Raw genomic sequence first — 16,338 nt, 5'->3', positions numbered from 1 at the left:
TAACATACTAATATTACAAATCATAGCTGAAACCCTTTTCAGAAATTATAGTGGCATGGCTGGATTTTTTTTTTTTTTAACTACTAGGTTGCTCAATGACTAGAATCATGAAAAAGAAAATCAATTATTTACAATTCTCATGGATGCCTAACGTAGGAGATGGAATACTCAAAGCCTCCAGGAGAATCCAGTGTTAATATGTGCAAATTGGATGGATAATAAAGAGACAAGGTTCCCAAAGGGAAAAGGATATATCCGTAAAGCAGAATAGAAAAAAATAAATAAAAGAATAGGAACAATAAAAGCTAATCTTATAGCACTCATATAATAAGAAATCAAAGACGGATAGATGAAACTGAATACATACCGCACTCAGCCACCAAACTTTTTGGAAGCCTCTTCCATGAATCAGACCTCTGTCCTCTCCTCATAAGATGCCTTCTCCAGGCACCCCACTCTGGCAATATAAGGAACAGCCATCCAAACACAAAGCAAAAGAACTGTCCTTCCTAACAAAAAGTAGGACTTATTTATGTCCTTATTTCAAAATCTACAAAGTGCAGATCCAGAAAGTCTCACAGTGTTTTAAATATTTTATCATCTCACCAATTCCTCTTCAATCTTGGAACATACTCATACCCTAGGAATTAGAATGGTGAAAGTGAACAAGAGTTATCGAAATACTATTCAACGGGAAAATTCAACAGTTTCTCTCGTAAGAGCTGATTTGTGGTCGATCATCTTTGTTTTAATGCTCTGAAGGTCTTCCCTGTATAACACAGGCACAAGGCTATAGTAAATTACAAAACAGGAAACACACATAATTCTAATGCTCTTCCCTCAACAGGATGTTTATTCCCTGTTGCAAGACGATAACATTGATTTCCAATTATCTTATTATGGCAATTTATAAAAGTGCCCATAGGCAGGATGTTCATGAAGAGAGAAACTGGCTCATATCTAGGTTAGCACATGTGAATGGCCTCTGAATTTAAATTCTTCTTATAACAGAACAGAAAGGTATAATATAAATACACCCAGCTATAAAAGGGACCAAACATCTTTGGGGCAAGGATGCTGTATACATATATGTTTGTATAGCTCCTGCAATAATGGGGCCCTGATCCAGACTAGAGCCTCTGCACACTCCTGTGATACAAATAATAATAACCCAAGGTTTTAAATAAATAAATCTTCATGTCCCGAGCACTGAGACAAAAGGTCTAATCTTGCAGTCACTCAATACTCAACAGTTCCCTGGCAAAACTCTGCGCTCACTCAAAACTCCCACTGAAGTCTATGGGATTGCATGAGTATGACTGAAACAGAATTTGGCCCCTTGACTTCAATGGGCCTTATGAAATTTTGGGTGAAATTTAGTCCTGTGCAGAGGTCCAATACACATCCTATGCAAATCGTAAGCCCTAGGAGGAGTTAAGTGGTCCATAAGCCTTGTGCTGTGTTATGCACAAATCCCTTATGCAATGGGATTTGAAGAATCAGCCTCTGAAGGTGGAATTGTTGATAACACTGGTCTACAATTTTTGAGAAGTCGTCTGCTTCAGAGATAAAATGTGCTATTTATTATGTATTTTGATGTGCTGAATTCAAATATGACAATTAAAACAACTGATAAGCTACTGTTTCTAAGATATTTAAGTTTTTACATTTTATGTCTATGTATATTGTGTAGATAGAGTTTTAATCATAAATTGTAAACCTAGGTCTTTTCATGTGTTTATGGTTGCTTTACATGATATTTCACCTGTCCTGTTTGTGTAACACTTTAAAAATCAGCAAAAGGGTTATATAAATAAAATTGATTATGAAACAAAAGGCAAAAAACTATTCTGTACATAGTTTAGTCCTATTCAGTGTCTACTCGGAGCTTCTTGGCTTGTCTCTTGTATTCATTAAATGGAGCATCTCTTGTCACTGTCCAGCAATAGTCTGCAAGCATTGATGGGCTCCATTTGCCCTGATAGCGTTTCTCCATTGTTGCAATGTATTGGTGAAATCGCTTGCTGTGCTCGTCGCTCACTGCTCCGCAGTTCGGTGGAAAAAAATCTAGATGAGTGTGCAAAAAATGTATCTTTAGTGACATGTTGCAACCAAGGCTTTTGTATGCCTTGAGGAGGTTTTCCACCAACAACCTGTAGTTGTCTGCCTTGTTGTTTCTGAGAAAATTTATTGCCACTAACTGGAAGGCTTTCCATGCCGTCTTTTCCTTGCCACGCAGTGCATGGTCAAATTCATCATCTCAAAGAAGTTCATGAATCTGAGGACCAACAAAGACACCTTCCTTTATCTTAGCTTCACTTAACCTTGGAAATTTTCCATGGAGGTACTTGAAAGCTGCTTGTGTTTTGTCAATGGCCTTGACAAAGTTCTTCATCAGACCCAGCTTGATGTGTAAGGGTGGTAACAAAATCTTCCTTGATTCAACAAGTGGTGGATGCTGAACACTTTTCCTCCCAGGCTCCAATGACTGTCGGAGTGGCCAATCTTTCTTGATGTAGTGGGAATCTCTTGCACGACTATCCCATTCGCAGAGAAAACAGCAGTACTTTGTGTATCCAGTCTGCAGACCAAGCAAGAGAGCAACAACCTTCAAATCGCCACAAAGCTGCCACTGACGTTGGTCATAGTTTATGCACCTCAAAAGTTGTTTCATGTTGTCATAGGTTTCCTTCACATGGACTGCATGACCAACTGGAATTGATGGCAAAACATTGCCATTATGCAGTAAAACAGCTTTAAGACTCATCTTCGATGAATCAATGAACAGTCTCCACTCATCTGGATCGTGAACGATGTTGAGGGCTGCCATCACACCATCGATGTTGTTGCAGGCTACAAGATCACCTTCCATGAAGAAGAATGGGACAAGATCCTTTTGACGATCATGGAACATGGAAACCCTAACATCACCTGCCAGGAGATTCCACTGCTGTAGTCTGGAGCCCAACAGCTCTGCCTTACTCTTGGGTAGTTTCAAATCCCTGACAAGGTCATTCAGTTCACCTTGTGTTATGAGGTGTGGTTCAGAGGAGGAGGATGGGAGAAAATGTGGGTCCTGTGACATTGATGGTTCAGGACCAGAAGTTTCATCCTCTTCCTCTTCCTCTTCCTCATCTGACTCAAGTGAGAATGATTCTGGTGCATCAGGAACTGGCAGTCCTTCTCTGTGGGGTAATGGGCGTATAGCTGATGGAATGTTTGGATAATGCACAGTCCACTTTTTCTTCTTTGACACATCTTTCCCAACTGGAGGCACCATGCAGAAGTAACAATTGTTGGGATGATCTGTTGGCTCTCTCCAAATCATTGGCACTGCAAAAGGCATAGATTTCCTTTTCCTGTTCAACCACTGGCCAAGATTTGTTGCACAAGTGTTGCAGCATATGTGTGGGGCCCACCTCTTGTTCTGATCTCCAATTTTGCAGCCAAAATAAAGGTGATAGGCTTTCTTAACCATAGTGGTTATACTGCGCTTTTGTGATGCAAAAGTCACTTCACCACAAACATAGCAGAAGTTATCTGCACTGTTCACACAAGTACGAGGCATCTCTGCTCACTTTGACTAAACAGAAATGTGTCCCTTTGCAAAATCAAACACTGACAAATAAGAGACACTATATGATTTCTAGAGCTGATATAGGGCAATTTGTTCAGCAGAGTAACGTAAGCTTCGTTATGATTGCATCATCCATGACTTCTAGGAATAACATGATGCAATTCATCTCATGTATGACGCAATACCAGCTTCAGATTGCATCATTCATTGTTTTGCCTAAAAAGCAAGTACTGTCCAAACCCAGTCAGAGATTTATTCATAGATCCAGTCAAAGATGTATTTTAGTCATTTCTGGTTTAAATTGAGATCCCTTCCCTTTATAACTCACTTATCCTCCGCCATTCCCAAGTCAAGGGTCGTATATACTGACCCAATAGCATATCTTGAAAACTAGAGCCAATCAACAATTTTAAGCATCATTTTCATTCTCAGTGACCCAGAATTAGTAAAGTTTGACTACATTTATTTCAGAAGCATTTTGGCTGTAGAGCAGTGTAACAGAAAAAGTCTTTGTGGTCAAATATTCAGTTCCCTTTAAAAGACTCCATCTATTTAGAACCACTGTAGGGAGTTCATGGGCGTGTGGTGACCATTTTACACAGAGGAAATTGGCATAAGTAACTATCAGTCCTCCCCACCCCATACTCCCAGTATGGGAGGCCACTTCAGGAGACACAGACCCAACCTAACTGGCTTCCTGCCCACCTCCATTCTAGAGGTGTCCTTAGCACAGGAACTCTGTTGCAGCTGGGTGCAAGTTGGGGCATCTTTCAGAGCTGCCTTAACCTGCACTGATGATCAAACCAGCCCCTGGTGACCCAAGATAGGGGAAGCATAAGCTGCCCACATTCAGTCCCTGCACCAGAGTCAGCACTGCCACAGGGATGAATTTCTCCCATAGACAGCAAGGATTTTTCTGAGCTGAAGGAAGCATTTACTGGAAAATGAAATCCTTCAACCTTCAAACTAACAGATACAGAAGAATTACTCCTTAGCCAAGTGAATCCAAGATGGCTACTATGATTTTGTGTGTGTGTGCGTGCGTGCACGCACTTGCAGAGTGATGGCATAACAGGTATATTTTGGACATTGCAGTAAACTAGTTTGAAAGGGACACACTGAACTCTCTTTTTTTCATTCTTCATGAAATTCTCTTGGTGTTTGTCACTCCTCTCTAGCCATGTTTGTTCAGGGATTACACGAATGCCTCTGCATTTCCATTCATATATTCTGGGAACATGTGCATGGAAAATTACAGTGAAGTATTTAGTGGTGAGGGAAAGAGAGTGACAGAGGCAGTTCAGCAGGACAGTGAAAGCCTCCTTCTTTGAACAGGCTGAAAACAAATACAGCACTTTGAAAAGTAAGGGATTCATGAAAAAGATAAACAGAGAATCTTCTGTTTTCAGCTGTTACCAAATAAATAGCATTGCTAATGACTGTTTACATCAAACTCCTATACATATGGAGATGAATCACAATTCAGTACTTCTGAAAGACCAATATTCTACCAAAAAATTCAAACTCCCCACTAGAAGTATTTAATACATTGCAGAAGGACATACTCAGCTGATGTAAATAAACATATCTCCACTGATGTCAAAGGGGATGTGCCAGTTTACACTGAGAAACTGGCTCTAGGAGTATTATATGTAGTTGGTGTCAAGTATCAGAGGGGTAGCCATATTAGTCTGGATCTGTAAAAAGCAACAGAAAGTCTTAAAGGTGCCACAGGACTAACAGATGTATTGGAGCATAAGCTTTCGTGGCCGACAAAGTGGGCATTCACCCACGAAAGCTTATGCTCCAATACATCTGTTAGTCTTAAAGGTGCCACAGGACTTTCTGTTGCTTTATGTAGTTGGTGAAATTCAAAGAATTTGGGCTAAATTCTCCTCCTCTGGTGTAAATCTGGAGAAACTGCAGTGAAGTCAACTGAGTTACTCCAGATTTACACAGCATTTGGCAATCTGCTTTTTATTCCTTTCATGAGTCCACCTCATAAAACTATCAAGTGAAGTCAAATCTTTTGTTTTCAGTGTGCTGCTACAGTTAATCTTCTTCTCCCAGCCTCCCTGGTGGCACTTCCCAATGCACACATATTCTCTCTCTCTCTCTCTCCCCCTCTCCCCTCTTCCCCTGGCTGCTCAGGATATCTCTTCACTGCACAGTTAGACTGGGCTCTTACCCAGGTTGTAGTACCCACACATAAAAACCTTTCGCCCAGGTTTAGATGTGCTTTGAACCAAGACGCCTTACCCAGCTTGAGGTACAGGTCAAATCCAGGTCTTCACTTTAATGTGGGCTCTAACTGCCCACTTTTTGGCGTGGAAGCAGGCTGAAACCCAGGTTAAAGAACTTGGGTTCTGATAGGTCTCCAATGCCTTCCCACAATTCCATGAGGAATGTATTTTCCTGTCCTTCTATCTACTCGCTTTCTCTGCACCCAAAGCCATCCACCAGCTTATATAGCGATATATCCGATCAGCATTTGAAACCCATTTTTGCACAGCACTTGAACAGAGCTGCCATCCAGGACATCCTCATCCTAATGTGCTGCTAGCTGGCTGAGGATCCACACCAAGGGTCTGGTGTGAGGTTCTGGTGTAAGGTTCATGATTTGGGGAGATGTACCCAAAATCAGCACCTCTATGACCAGGGCCGGCTTTAGGCCGATTCAGCCCATTCGGCTGAATTGGGCCCCGCGCCAAGAGGGCCCCACGCTGCAGCTGTCCGCCCTGCCCCCAGCTCACTTCCCCCTCCTCCCCTCCCCTGCACGCCCCGCCCCCTCCCCTGCTTCCCGCGAATCAGAGATTCGCGGGAAGTCTGAGACGAAGCAGGGGCGAGCCAACAGCACGAGGTAAGCTGGGGTGGGGGCGGGAGAAGGGCTCCGGGGAGGCGCGGCCCGTTCCCGCAGGCCCCAGCGGCTCTGGCCCGGCTTGGCTCCAGCCCGGCCCCCGGGGCCCGGCCCGGCCCGGTCCCCGCGGCTCGGGTCCCCCGTCCCCCGCGGCGCGGGTCCCCCATCCCCCGCGGCCTGGCTCGGCTCCCCCGTCCCCCCCGCGGCGCAGCTCCCCCCCCCGCCCCCCCCGCAGCGCGGCTTGGGTCCCCCCGTCCCGTCCCCCCCCGCGGCGCGGCGCAGCTCGGGTCCTGGGGGCGGCTTGGGTCCCCCCACGGCGCGGCTCGGGTCCCCCGTCCCCCCGCGGCGCGGCTCGGGTCCCCCCGTCCCCGTCCCCCCCTTGCAGCAAGCCCCGCCCCCAGGAATCGGGCCCCGCTCTTGCTAAAGCCGGCCCTGTCTATGACAACATCCCCAAGAGGTTGGCAGAGAAGAAGCTTAAACAGATGGCAATTCAGTGCAGAGAGGGAATTAAAAACCTGAAGAAGGCATCCCACAAGGCAAAAGATACCAACAGCAAGTCTGGAAACTAACTGTCATCTTGCCCCTACTCTGAGGAGTTTGACTGGGCACTTGGCACTGCCCTGAGCAGAGTCTAATGTCATGCTGGCCAGGCTTTTGAGACCAAAAGGGCTTATTTTTGGCTCAGCAGAGCCAGAGGAGACCTCCGAGGCAGAGGGCCTGGAGGAGCAGGAGCAGATCCTGGAACTGGAGCAGAAAGGAAGCAGCAGGAACCATAGCCAAAGTAAGGTAATAGGCTGATGCTATCATTGTTATTGTTAGGGAAGAAATTACAGAATAAGGGAAGGGTGTTACTGGTTTATGACCAATTCAGTTATTGTTATGGAGGATATTCCATACTGTGGGGCAGCTTTTGTTTCAGCCGAGGGCCATTTCTCTGCCTCCCTTTTTCCAGCTCAGTGGTTTGAGCATCGGCCTGCTAAACCCAGGGTTGTGAGTTCAATCCTTGAAGGGGCCATTTGGGGATCTGGGGCAAAATCAGTACTTGGTCCTGCTAGTGAAGGCAGGGGGCTGGACTCGATGACCTTTCAAGGTCCCTTCCAGTTCTAGGAGATGGGATATCTCCATTAATTAATTAATTAATTAATTAACTAACGTCCAATGCAAGAACAAGTGGGAAAAAATGTAAACATGCAACTAATGATTTATTCTAGCTGGGATTTAACTGATTTATTCAGAGCTGGAATTACAAACTGAGCAATGCCTGCAGACACAGGGGTACGTCTGGCACAAGCACACATGCATATCCGTATTGATACTACACTATGTTTTCTCACACTGACACTAACATTAAAGCACTGTCCAAGAACCTGGATTATAAATCCACTGTATGACCTAGGGCTGTATTAAGTGGAAAAGTCTCTTGTTATTGCTGGTCCGCTGGGTTTGCTAATCAGTCACTAGGAGACAAAATGTCTCCTTCACATAAATGGTCTTCTACCAGAGACCTGGAGAAGTTGTTCTCTTTTCCAACCTGGAATCTCCAACAAATTAACATCTTCCAGTGCCACCACTGCCTGAAATAGTGTTCACATCACTGGTAAAAAGTCCCTGGTCTATGGAACCAAAGACCCTCACCCAAGCCAAAAACATTTACTGAACTGTTTTAATAAAATATTTCCCATTGGCTGGGCGAGGGGAGCTGATGATTTGAGATGAGCTGCTTCTGAACTGGCAAAAATGGAGAGGGTCACATATCACCTTGAGGTCTTGCTGTTACACAGAATGTTAAAGGGGGGGAACTTTTCTTTCTTTCCTTGAACAAAAGCATTGCCTTTACAGTGCTTTCCACCTTTGCTGGGCCCAGGCAGCCACTCAGGCCTCTTGGGCAAGGACCCTGAATCAGCACAGGAAAAGGAAAAGGATCAGGGATGACCTACTGCAGGACATATAGAAAGACTTTGGCTGCAGGTCGGACTAGCAACTAGAATTTTAGAGCCAGCTGCTGGAACAGGAATGGGAGAGGGAGATGGACAGGGAGGTGAAGGACAGGGAGAGGGAGGACAGACTGGTGGTGGAATACTGTGACTATGACAGGGCAATGAGGGAGCAGGACCAACAGCAGGAGATGAAACTGTTTGAGCAGCTGCTTAGCCTGGTAGCCAGCAGGCAGCGGACCCTAGAACCCACACCATCACCATCACTCTCGTCCACACTACCCCATCCTGCAGCCAATGCAGCCACTGGACAATTGTGGGGTGAGGTGGTCAATGAGTCGGTCAATGAACTCCAGGAATGGAAGTGTGCATGGGCAGGTGTAACCTGTTCACTGTACCTCCATGCAGCCATGGGGGAAGAAGAATAGGTAAAGTGATGATGTGCAATTACACTGACATTGCACTGATTAGCATTAATGATTATTTTCATTGCACACTGCACTTTTTACTTTTGTTATCATTTGCATTCTCTACATAGTGGCAGCTGGGCTACCTGTATTTGTTTTTAATAAGGCAGTGGTGGGCAACCTGTGGCCCATCAGGGTAATCCGCTGGCAGGATGCCAGACCGTTTGTTTACATTTGCTCAGCCGCTCGCAGCTCCCATTGGCTGGAAACAGCAAATCGCGGCCACTGGGAGCTGTGGGCGACCATGCAAATGTAAACAAACGGTCTGACAGCCTGCCAGCGGATTACCCTGACGGGCCGGGTGCCGCCCAAGGGCTGCAGGTTGCCCACCACTGCAATAAGGTATTCAATTATACAATCCATCAGTGTGTGAGTGCTCAGGAAACAAAAAAGAAGCAGGAAGTTTAAACCAAAGCTTTTAACAATAGCAAATAGATAAATTGATATGCATTGATCACAATACCCTATAGAATCACATTTCCCCATGCAAAGCAAGAATGTGGGCTCACAGGGCATTCCTTACTTCCCTTGCTCTCCTGGACCGGGAGAATAACATGAGGGGGAAAGGAGTCCAGGAGAGCTGGCTGTATTTTAAAGAATCCTTATTGAGGTTGCAGGAACAAGCCATCCTGATGTATAGAAAGAATAGTAAATAGGGGAGGCGACCAGCTTGGCTTAACAGTGAAATCCTTGCTGATCTTAAACACAAAAAAGAAACTTCCAAGAAGTGGAAGATTGGACAAATGATTATAAAAATATTGCTCAGGCATGCAGGAGTGAAATCAGGAAGGCCAAATCACACTTGGAGTTGCAGCTAGCAAGAGATGTTAAGAGTAACAAGAAGGGTTTCTTCAGGTATATTAACAACAAGAAGAAAGTCAAGGAAAGTGTGGGCCCCTTACTGAATGAGGGAGGCAACCTAGTGACAGAGGATGTGGAAAAAGCTAATGTCCTCAATGCTTATTTTGCCTCTGTCTTCACGAACAAGGTCAGCTCCCAGACTACTGCACTGGGCAGCACAGTATGGGGAGGAGGTGACCAGCCCTCTGTGGAGAAAGAAGTGGTTCAGGACTATTTAGAAAAGCTGGACGAGCACAAGTCCATGGGGCCAGATGCGCTGCATCCGAGGGTGCTAAAGGAGTTAGCGGATGATTGCAGAGCCATTGGCCATTATCTTTGAAAACTCATAGCCATCAGGGGAGGTCCTGGATGACTGAAAAAAGGCTAATGTAGTGCCCATCTTTTAAAAAGGGAAGGAGGAGGATCCGGGGAACTACACACCAGTCAGATTCACCTCAGTCCCTGAAAAAATCATGGAGCAGATCCTCAAGGAATCAATTCTGATGCACTTAGAGGAGAGGAAAGTGATCAGGAACAGTCAGCATGGATTCACCAAGGGCAAATCATGCCTGACTAACCTAATTGCCTTCTATGATGAGATAACTGGCTCTGTGGATGAAGGGAAAACAGTGGTCGTGTTATTCCTTGACTTTAGCAAAGCTTTTCATACCGTCTCCCACAGTATTTTTGCCAGTAAGTTAAAGAAGTATGGGCTGGATGAATGGACTATAAGGTGGATAGAAAGCTGGCTAGATCGTTGGGCTCAACGAATAGCGATCAATGGCTCCATGTCTGGCTGGCAGCCAGTATCAAGCGGAGTGCCCCAAGGGTCGGTCCTGAAGCCGGTTTTGTTCCATATCTTCATTAATGATCTGGAGGATGGCGTGGACCTCATCCTCAGCAAGTTTGCAGATGACACTAAACTGGGAGGAGTGGTAGATACGCTGGAGGGTAGGGATAGGATACAAAAGGGACCTAGACAAATTAGAGGATTGGGCCAAAAGAAATCTGATGAGGTTCAGCATGGACAAGTGCAGAGTCCTGCACTTAGGAAGGAAGAATCCCATGCACTGTTACAGACTAGGGACCGAGTGGCTAGGCAGCAGTTCTGCAGAAAAGGACCTGGGGGTTACAGTGGACGAGAAGCGGAGTCTCTTTTTCCCAAACTTCACTGAATAGCCCTGTCAATTTCTTTAGGAAGGAGGCATCAGGTACTTTTAGCATTTCTTCTGTAATGTGATCATCTCCCAACGCTTTGTTATTTTTCAGCTTTTTTGATTGCAGCCTGTACTTCTGACATCTTTGCTTGGCCCATGTTAATGTCAAGTTGATCAGGTTCCTGGGTTTCATTAAAATCTGGTAGGCTGGGTCTGTTGGGGACTTGTTTGAAATGTTCTATCCATGTTCTACCTCAGTTGTAAGCATTGCTTTTTATTGGCCCCTGTCCTGTTTTGAAATTTGGAGTCACTTAGTAAATAGCTCTGTGGTTTTCTGTCATAGCAGCAGCAATGTCCACATTGCAATTTTTAGTGCACCAGCCCAAGCAGAGCTAATGCAAGTCTGTCCACCTGCACTGGGAATCACACCTCCTAACTGCAATGCAGACATACCCTATGTTTGGAAAAACAAGAGAGACCCTACTGTATAGAACATGCATGATGTGGCATGGCATCACTGTAAATAAGCAGCTAATCAGTTATTCTCAGTATAGGTATGCAAGGAATTGTAAATGCCTTGTCATTAATAATTCGTTAGATATTTATGGTAATTACTCTGCTTGTAATGATTTCATTTGGTATTAATTTAGATGTCATATGGACAATATTTCTATAAGAATTGCTGTATGATTCAGCATTAATTCATCTATCTTTAAAGTGAAATGTTAACAATCAGTTCACATTATTAGGATACTTAAATTGTTGGCAGCACTTTTATTATGATTATTATTTACAGACTGGAGGAAGTAGACTATTACCATATATGCAATTATCTATGCTTTCCATACAGCACAGTACTTTAGTCCTAGACATCCATATATCCCCAGGGTCTTGCCAAACTGATTTGTCTAATCAATACACCAATGTCCTTATCTCTAAAGATGTCATCTTGTAGTTACGGTCATTGGTAAGTCACTATACATAAAGATATCTCAACTGGTTCTTTTCTTTATTGACAAAACCTACCGTATATTATTTTTACACCAAATTTGCCTCCAAGACTTTCCACTCTTCTTTCTTCACTGCAGAGTCAGAGGAAATGAAAAGCAGGTGGTCAAGGTTTAAAAAACAATCCTCAAGGAAACTGCATCCAAGAATGGGGATTTATACAAATAATAAAATGACACTTGATTTACAAAAGGCTTTATTGGTAAAAAGAAGACTTATTTTAATCAGATCTTGATTTAGTTGTACTACAATTTAGTTTTCTCAGTACTGTAATAAGAATGCAGTCATTTATTGCAGTAAGATATACATGAGCATCAAATAAGAACAGGTGTTATTGCTTTTTAACTGCACCCTATTCCTCACCTTATGAAAACTCCAAGGCAATAAAAATGGAGCCACTTTTAGAGCTGGTAAGAACTATGAACTCTATTTAAATTAAATGTAAATAAGAGAAACCAAAGTTAAGCTTCAGTAAAGCTGAATTTACTGTGGAGTTGGGGAACAATGAGAGATAGCCCTTCATATTATTCTTACAGTGATTTTGGATACATGCTTACCCTTTGTAGCTCTCTTGATACTTGATTTCCAAATCCGGGGAACAGACGTCTGATGCCTGCTGAGATCTTTTTATTCGAAGTTTCCCCACCGCACCCCACCGACGCAACGTAACATTTTGTACTGGGCCAGTGAATAGCTTATTGTAAAATACAGGATTAATATTAATACACATTCTTAGTGGCTTTTATCAGGAAAACAGTGTGAGCCTCCTTGAAAGATTTTTTTTGTCCTCTTCCTGGGGTATGACAGTATGATGTATATGATCTATCATGCTCATTTCCTTCACACATTCTTAGCGCTACTAGAGCAGCCTCAGAGTGATGGTAATCTTATGAAAACTCAAAATGATTTGTTTATTACCGAAGGTTTATTTAAGGCTGTCACCATGACCTATATCCATTAGTAACCTCAAGAATTCTTAAAGGGACACTGGTCCCATTACCTGCTATTTTCAGCTGTACTCCCTGATAGCAGAGAGCGAGGGCTGTTGCTTCTAAGAGCCTTTTATAAATTATATCTCTATCTCACTCTCCCCATCAACCTTCCTTGTTCTACAGTGATTAGGGTTGCCAACCCTCCAGGATTGGCCTGGAGTGCCTGGGAATTAAAGATTATGGCATGTGATGAAATCTCCAGGAATACATCTGACCAAAATTGGCAATCCTAAGAGTGATCTTGCCTGAAAAAAAGTTTAAACCCTCCCATATCATCACACGTGTAAGGTGGATCGAAAGGGAAAGCAGATAGATAACATCATGCTTTTCAAAGTATTTGGTCTCAGTGATTTCATGTAGCTAGCAAATCATTTTGAATACAAAGCAACATACAGTTTTAAGATTATAAATACAAAATACATTAGTTAGCTGCATATGCTTCTCCTGTGTGGCGGCTAAATCACCCTCATTTCCTCATTAGCCCCCATCCTCCAGCCAGCCTTCTCCCAGCCAAAATATCTGAATCTTTTTGGGCTTGATCCTCTGGTCTGGCTGATCTGAGCTCTGCACAGGACCCAGTGAGGAATGAAAGAGGTAGCATGACACCACCTTTAAGAGTCCAGTCCGGAGGGCCACAGCCATGCCCCTTTCCTTGCCCCCTACCCCAATGGAGAATCTTCAGATGGCTGTTTAAGGGGCTAAATCAAAGGCCAGAACCTGGCCCATTGTCTGTGGGCTGGATTTTAACTACATCATCACAGAAATGAGAGATGGGTGGCAGGACTAGATTTATTGGGTCAAATAACACTAATTCCTTCTTTTCCCACAGCATATATTCACAGTTATTTTATCCTATCCAGCTTTAAATGGCTCAAGCATTGCGGGTCTCATCACTTCTATTCTACAGCCTAGGAAGTCTACTAGGAATTCTTCCTGATATTCATCCTACCCTCTCTATTTATTTCAGTTTCTCCTACTAACATGACCCAGGGGAAAATTCAATAGTTCTCTCTCCTGCCTTTTCTTTGCACCATTCCAGTGCTTGTATACAGCCCTCAGCTATGCCCTCTAGTCTCGCGTCCATCCCACTGAATGATCCTTGTTTAGCCAAGCTTCTACATACATTTGAGAAATGAAGACTGAAATAAAAACTTCATCTGCAGATGATGGGCCTGATCCTACAGTCCTTACACAGTCAATACTCACACTGAAGGAGCTAAGGTCTTGTGGTTAAAACACAGACCTGAGACTCTGTTCCTGTGTGGCCCTGTCACCACTCTGTGCCTCAGTTTCTCCATCTATAGAATGCAGATAATGATGCATACCACATACAGGGTTGTGAGGCTAAATTAATTGATGATTATAAAGTACTTTGAAGTTGCTCAGAAATTCTATTAACTCTCTTTATTATAGTGGTATTAAGGACTGTATGATTAGGCCTTCTCAGGACCAATTTCTCTCTTCAGGCATGCACACATAATTTCCACTGAGACACCTAGGCAGATATTGGCCTAAATCATTTCAGATTACAAAACATCCTCAGCATGGACACGTTTGTGCTACCATGTTCCTTGTCCTTCCTGGAATGAAATGAGACAAAACTCTGTTTAATATCAAAAACTGGCTTAAAATGGAATGATAAAAAATATTTCTGAACAGAAGGTGCCAAACCTGCCTATCTATCTCTCTAAAACATTTCTACAGTGCCCATCACTAGCATACCAAAGCACTATCAAAACCAAAGCGAGGCAGAGTTCAATTTAAACATTTGTTTCTATTGTATTTATAAAAACAAGCACCTTTTGCTGGGCTTCTGGGCATGGATACATTAGTAAAGACATCATTAGTATCAAAATTAACTACATGTAAACCAATGTCATCTGCAAATACATTTTTAATTGCCACAATAAAGAGCACTAGCTCTCCAACAATATCCCCATCACTTGCCCAATGATTCAGCAAAGCACCCTTCATGTCCCTGATGGGCTATACATACTGTGCACTGAATGTCAACAAGAGATGGCTGCGGCAAACTGACCAAGGATGTGAGTTCTAGAGACAGGGACCATCCATGAAAATCCCTTTTAACCCCAGAATTTGAATTCTAGAGACTGTAAATAGAAGCATTGTGTCCGATCTCACAAGTCAAGTTGCAGTGGGGGAGGTCCAGGTTGGATATCAGGAAAAACTATTTCACTAGGAGGGTGGTGAAACACTGGAATGCGTTACCTAGGGAGGTGGTGGAGTCTCCTTCCTTGGAGGTTTTTAAGGCCCGGCTTGACAAAGCCCTGGCTGGGATGATTTAGCTGGGAATTGGTCCTGCTTTGAGCAGGGGGTTGGACTAGATGACCTCTTGAGGTCCCTTCCAACTCTGATATTCTATGATTCTAAGAGTATTCACTGGGAGAACGTCACTTGCTCGGACACCCAGGACCCAGACTATATAGGCCTTTGTAACACACCTATTTTAGACTTGCCATAGATTTTTAACAACCAGTTCTTCATTTTGTCTAATTCAATTCGAACTAGTAGTGTAATGTAATGTAGTGGTGCACTAGAAAATACCATCCAAGCTTGCAAAAGCAGGTACCATTTTTAACCTCTCAAACAGCTTGTCTCCAGCCTAGAACCTACTTTTCCTACTGTTCTGGGAAAGACTGGGTGAAACCAATAAGGCCTACAGAAATACAACAATGTTCCATAGAAATTTCTCTATAAAAACTATAGAATCAGATCCTCAGTGTAAATTGGCACAGCTCCACTGAAATCAAGAGAGCTATGGTGAGTTACACAAGCTGAAGATCTGGTCCAGAGAATTGAATACAAAACTAAAAGCTTTCTCTAGGATTTTTAGAACCATGCTATAGAATTCTATCAGAGGGAAGGAACTGTCTGTCAAATTCCATAGGATAGTTAAAGCAAAACCCCATAGAGAAAATTTCTGTTCTGTTCTACAGGACTTTTCCATAACATATACCCTTTTATTTTTATGGTTCCTGAGCAACTTAGATGCCTCAGTAAATTATAAAGTTGAAACCAAATGAATAAAATGTTAAAATATGCCAATGGTTTTAGTAAATAATAGGAACTTGAGACCCTTTGAAAAGGAGTTAATTTGATGGCCATTCCAAGGTCAGGAAGAGGGGTATTCTTAAGACCCAAAGAAACAGAGGAAATAATATAGGAGTGTCTATCCTGCCTCTGCAAAAGCCACATTCCCTCTGATTTAATAGGACGTGATACCCCATATGGCAATAAATGATTTTTAAAGTATGCATCAAACAGGTGGGTTTTTTGCCTTGGAGATATGTTTTCCTTTTTAGCCAGCAGTGTTGATGCAGTGTTTGGAAATCTTACTTGCGGAGGGAAAGTTACACTCATTTTCAGTAATAAGAAAGAAGCCCTTCTCTGTAGCACTACAATTCCAATCACAGCAAATGGCCCGAAATGACCATCTGTTGCTCTGTTGAAATGTTTGAATGAGAGAGTGAAAGAGGAGGAGATGG

Source organism: Chrysemys picta, chromosome 2 (genome assembly GCF_011386835.1).
Source record: "Chrysemys picta bellii isolate R12L10 chromosome 2, ASM1138683v2, whole genome shotgun sequence".
Taxonomy (NCBI): Eukaryota; Metazoa; Chordata; order Testudines; family Emydidae; genus Chrysemys; species Chrysemys picta.
The sequence above is the reverse complement of the archived record's forward strand: the minus strand, read 5'-3'. Positions refer to the sequence as shown.